Source organism: Neovison vison, chromosome 12 (assembly GCF_020171115.1).
Source record: "Neovison vison isolate M4711 chromosome 12, ASM_NN_V1, whole genome shotgun sequence".
NCBI lineage: Eukaryota > Metazoa > Chordata > Mammalia > Carnivora > Mustelidae > Neogale > Neogale vison.
In genome coordinates, this window is record NC_058102.1 from 43,078,849 (window position 1) to 43,085,274 (window position 6,426).

The window sequence follows — 6,426 nt, forward strand, 5'->3', positions numbered from 1 at the left end:
ATTATCCCATCACAAAGCCCTGGGCTTCAGAAAAACGTGAGTCGCCCTCTGGTGCAGTTTTAACCACCCAGGGCGCTTTCTGCGGACCCAATCCAGAATCACTGCGGTGGGCCCCTAAATTGCTATCCAAATCAGACGCAGGGCACAGTGCTATGTAAAAAGGCAACATGTATTAGATGCTGAAAACGGACCAGGCCTGTACAAAACCCTATATATTAGTTACACAGACTGAATATATAGTTTTATTGTTTTAAATAAACCGCAGCATCATACTGCCCATATCTCCAGAAACTGGTAATAAAGCAAGAACAGGCATTTTGTATATTCCACATAGTGTGATTATTACTTTGCCAAACAATAATTTAATAGTTTGTGTTTGTTTTCTCATTTGGAGACAGATTGCCTAGAAAGATAAAAATAGAGAGGGTAGCCAAGTAGCTCCTCTGGACAAAATCTCATAGTTGATATCTGAACTTGGAACAAACCTAAGGTTTGGTTAGTAACCAAATAAACTTCTGAGAAAGGATCACTTTAGTGGACATTCTAAAGACTAAAGCAGAGTACATTTGATCTTATTTTACCTACATTGCAATACAAACCAACTTCATTTGGTTTAATATTTTATATCCATTATATCAGTTGCTATTTAATAATGTAAGGGCCTATTTAGCCAGAGCGGCTTCATCTCTGGTTGAACAGCCATTTTGTTGTCTATACAGTAAAACGTACACTGACCCTGCCTCCCTCCCTCCACCGCCCCAACAGGGGACTTACTTAAAAGCAAGTCTGGGAAACTAGTAAAATATGGTCAACCAGTCCCAGATAACAGAGCCCAAATACAAGGGCGGGTCAGGCGAGGTGGAGACATCCAATCAGTGGAGCCTGAATACTGACTCCTTAGCTACCAAGGAGTGTGGGCCCTGCCTTTTGGGCGCCTTTTGGGTGCCAATTCTGACCAAGGTGATAGGCTAGTTCAAATAATCTACTGTAGGATGAATTGTAATTCAATTGGCCACCCGTGTGTGACCTACCATGACTATGCAACTTTCTCTGTGTGTTACAATCTCATTGGCCGCCTGTTTGTGGCCAGGCTCAACCATATGGCCTTTGCCCTTTAAAAGTTAGTCTGTAAGGCTGGGAGGGGTTGCTCTTTCTGTAAGAGGTGGCCCCGAACGGTCAGTTTGATTCTCGATGCTTGGCGTGAAATAAAGCTTTGCTTGACCTAAGCTTTGTGTCAGTCTCGCTCCTTTGATTTCGGACCTAACAATAATAAACCAGTATTTTTTGTGGGACATTAAATGGTATTTTCCAGTATTTCTGTGTTTCAAATAAATACTTTTATTTGAAGATTTAAGGTTGTTTACAGTGCCATTTAATTTAAGTAAATACTTATTTATATCAACTGAATAGCCTAGTCAATAAATCTTGCCACTAAAAATCAACTTTGGTGCAACTAGTTACCATTTTTAAATAGAAAGTGGAAAATTAGGGGGTGCATCACTGTCTCAGTAGGTAGAGCATGTGCCTCTTGATCTTGGGGTGGTGAGTTCAAGCCCAATGTTGGGTGTAAAGATTACTGAAAAACAAAATCTTAAAAAAAAAGAAAGCAGAAAATTAAATTACAAAATGGGGGAAAATATAAGGATCCTAATGGAAATTCTATTGAGTAGTGGAGAAAATATTTGTCTGCCTCTGCTGATGGAGAATTATAATATATGCGACTTTAACATTACTTACACGGTCCAAACTGAGGTTTTCATATCCCACACCCCGATCTGGATCCTTCCACAATTTCCCTATCTCAGTTAATGACAACTTCATCCTTTTGATTGCTCAAGCCCTGAACTTTGGAGACTTTGGTCCCTTTGCAAATTCTGTTGTCTTTGTCTTTACATTTTCAGAACATGACCACTGTTCAGCATTTGAAATGGCACTCCTTGATTTCATAGATAATTGCAATAGCTTCCTGGGGAAGTTTCCTGCTCCTGCTCCTAACCTACTATAATTTATTCTCAAGACAGCAGTCAGAGTGATTGTATATAATCTTTAGCACACTTAAATACTTTGAGTGTCTGGTATGTTTTAGGCGTTTTTCCTGATGCTTGGGATTACAACCATAAGAAATAAAACAAAGCAATCTGCCTTTCTGGAATTCTAGTGAAAGGAGAGGGAGGATAAATGATAAACACGATAAATAAATTCTATAGCATGATAAACCTGGTAATATTTATGGGAAAAATAAATCAGGCTAAGGAGTTTGGGAGCCCTGGCGTGGGTGTGGAGGTGAGGGTGGCCGACTGTGATTTCAAACAGGGTGATCAGTGTGGGTGTCTTTGAGAAGGTGACTTTTTAGCAAATACTTGAAGGGGGTGCAAGAAGGAAGTATGTGGCTACTGGAGAAAGAGTGTTGAAGGAAGAAGGAGTTTAAATACAGGTTGGAACTATAATACTTGGCAAAATAATTTGGAAGATGGGAGAGCTTAGTGATTATAGTTGAACTATTCTAAGGTCCTTGGATTTCCGGGGAAGAGTAGAAATATGGAATAATTTGGTTGTTCCAAACTTTGGTTGTTTTTTTTTTTTTTTTCCTTAAAGATTTTATTTATTTGACAGAGAGAGAGATCTCAAGTAGGCAGAGAGGCAGGTAGAGAGAGAGAGGAGGAAGCAGGCTCCCCAGCAAGCAGAGAGCCCGATGTGGGGCTCGATCCCAGGACCCTGGGATCATGGCCTGAGCCGAAGGCAGAGGCTTTAACCCACTGAGCCACGCAGGTGTCCCTAATTTTGACTTTGTTAAGTGATGCATACATTTAAGAATAATTATTAAAAATATTTTTTTAAATATCTTTTTGAACATTGAGAAAATTTTTTGAGCATTTCTAGGACTTCATTCTATTGTCTCTATGTATATTTATCTTCATACTCAAATATTTAAATACTAATTCTCAACATAGTGTCCAAAATGATCCTATTAAATATAAATCAGATCACTCCTCTGCTCAAAACCTTCCAACTGATGGCTTCTCATGGCAGTCAAAACAAAATCCCAAGGCTATCCTCACTATTAACTTCTAGGCCCTAACCAAGGAGACCCTTTTCTGATCTCATCTACTTTCCTTCCCTTCCTTTTCTCTCCTCCAGATACTCTGGCCCCTTTATTGTTCTTTTAAAAAGTGAAGGTCCTGGGGCGCCTGGGTGGCTCAGTGGGTTAAGCCGCTGCCTTCGGCTCAGGTCATGATCTCAGGGTCCTGGGATAGAGTCCCGCATCGGGCTCTCTGCTCAGCGGGGAGCCTGCTTCCTCCTCTCTCTCTCTCTCTCTGCCTGCCTCTCTGCCTACTTGTGATTTCTCTCTGTCAAATAAATAAATAAAAAATCTTTAAAAAAAAAAAAAAAAGTGAAGGTCCTGGGCGGCTGGGTAGCTCAGTGGGTTAAGCCTCTGCCTTCAGCTCAGGTCATGATCTCCGGGTCCTGGGATCTGGCCCGCATTGGGCTCTCTGCTCTCTGGGGAGTGTGCTTCCTCCTCTCTCTCTCTGCCTGCCTCTCTGCCTACTTGTGATCTCTCTCTGTCAAATAAATAAATAAAATCTTAAAAAAAAAAAAAAAGAAAAAGTGAAGGTGCTGCTACCTCAGGGCATTGCTCTTTTCTTTTGCCTAGAACTCTTTTCCCCAGAAAACCACATTGTTAGTTTCTCATCTCTTTCAAATATTTGCTCAAAAGTCATCTTCTCAAAATACCTCAGAGTGGTATTTTACTTACCCATCCTACACCTATCACTTCCTATTGTCCTTTTTTTTGCCCTATATTTTTCCATAGCCCTTATCCTCATATCAGATATAATTTATTTACATTTTCATTTCTTCCTTCATTTGAACATAAGCCCCATGAGGCAGAGATTGCTTATTATTATTATTTTTACTCCTGTATACCCAGAATCTCAAAAGAGTTCAATATTTGATGAACAAATTAATAAATGAATCTTTTCAGACTCCAATCATTAGTTCCTTTTGAGAAGTCCTCCAATTAGAAGGAATCTTTTGTCATTAAATCACCTCATGATCCTATATCTTATTACTTTCTTTCTCTTATCCCCTCTGTATTAGAGTTATCCAGAGAAATAGAACTAATAGACATAAATTCCCACCCCACTCCCTTTTACACACACAGGTACATACACACAGATTTTCAAGAAATTGACTCCTACAATTTTAGGAGCTGGCAAGCCTAAAATCTGTATGGCAAGCTGACAGGCTGAAGATTGAGGTAAGAGTTGATGTTGTAGTCTTGAGTCTGAAGGCTAGAAACTTGGGCAGAATTTCTATGTTGCTCTCTGGAAGCAGAGTGCTCTGGGAACCTTGTCCTTTGGAGGTACTTTTGGAGACATCACCACAAAGTCATGACTGAGTAACTCCTTGGCCATGATTGATTAATTCAGCCTCTGGCCCCTCTTCACCTCCTGGGAGGCCTGAGGGTGGGACTGAAACTTATAATTCTAATCACAGGCTTGGCTACACTGGCGACCAGCCTCCATCCTTCCGTTCTTTCTAAGAGTCACCTCATTAAAATAACAAAAGAAGGTAGATTGCTGGTAGCATTTAGGAAAATTCCAAGGGTTTTAGGAGCTCTGTGCCAGAAACAGGGAGGAAGATCAAATATATATTTCTTATGATAAATCACAATATTGCAGCCTCCCCTCTTTTCAAAACCCTCTGATGACTTCCTGTCACACTTATAAAATCCAAAATCCTAGGTTTGGCCCACAAGGCATGATTTAATCTGACCATGGCTAATCTCTGTCTCCTAGTCCACATTCTCCACTGGCTCACTGGCTTCAGCCACATCCATCTGCCTGACAAGGATGCTCTATCCCCAAGTTTTTTGCACTTGCTATTTCCTGTGTCTGCAGAATTCCCTTCAGCAAACCCATAGGTTGCTTTTTCTGTCAGTGTCTATCCAGTAAACTGTTGTATTTTCCTTTATATTAATTGCTACCCAAGATGATATTTTATTTAATGTTTGTCACCTCAGATTTTAACCTTTACTGAAATAGTGGTTTTTATTTGCTTTATTGCTATGTCTATAGCCCCTAGGACAGCTACTGAACATGTATGCCTTCAGTAGATATTTATTAATGAGGAAATGAGCCCTCTTTAACTTTCTAATAATATTGTATACAATTGTAATCTTCTTTAGAAATTATCTTATTCATCATATATATACTAGACGATCCATAACTATTTTAGACTCAATTTTAAAGGCAATAAATACTAGGTTGGCATATATACTTTACTTTTTCTAACCCTGGATGCATTTGCAGATAATAGGTGTTCAACGGATGTTTGATGACCTTCACACGCAAATTATTTTAGATCTGCAAATAACATAGGTTAACACATGGATAATTTAGTATTGTTTTATGTATGAAGAAATTAACTAGCTGTAAGAACAACAGAACTTTTGCAACTGTTTTGAAAATGGGCAAAAAAGTGCAATTTATATGTAGGGGCCAAAGGCAGGCCACTCCAAATGTGCCACTTTGATATACTGATTATTTTAAATAAAAGTTACTTAAGAAATGGCCAATGCAAAAAGAACACTGTGGACTGCTGAACGATAACCTCTTATACCTTATCACCAGTGAGGAAATTTAGAGCCCAGGAGGCTGCATAAACAACACTTCTTACTATATACTAATATATATTAGTTACTATTCACTAATATACTATCCCAGCCCAAATTCTGTTTAGAATAATTTACTAAAGTCCCAAAATTTTCTTTGTTTTGTCAACTCCTCACAGATTTATTGTCTCTTTGTCTGAAAAGTATAAAAACTGCCTGCTTTGGTCATTTCTTTAAGTCTCAATTTCATTATTGGGCCTCTGTGTGCACATGCCTTGTCTCTTTCCCTGTAGTCTGTCTTGTGTCAGTTTCTTTCTTAAACCAGCAGGAAGACCACAAAGGGTAGAAGGAAAACGTTTTTCTCCTCTTTCTATATAGTCAATAATCCAATATTACTGCTTATGTAATAGCTGTTTTAAGACAATGTTTAAAAAAAAATGTATTCCTAAAGACTTAGAGAACTGTATTCAGAAATACTGAAGCAATTTAGGTGTACTAAGCTTAAGTGCCAGAAACAGACGAGAAAATGTCCTCATGTTATTTGCCTGGATAGTTATCTGTGGAATGGACAAGGTAGGTTGTGCATTAGAATTGTTTCAGTTCTTTAAAAACTTTTGAAAAGTTGAAGTTGAGTTTCTTGTTTCATTTTTACTTTATTTTTCCAGTTTAATATTGTTTTTCTTTCTGTGTGGGGAGAATGGGTCAATGAATTTTATATAGGGAAGAAATAGGAGTGATTACCTTATGCTCCCTGCAAATGTATTTGTGTTTTTACTCCAAAACTGACTCCAACCTGCAAATTTAGATATATA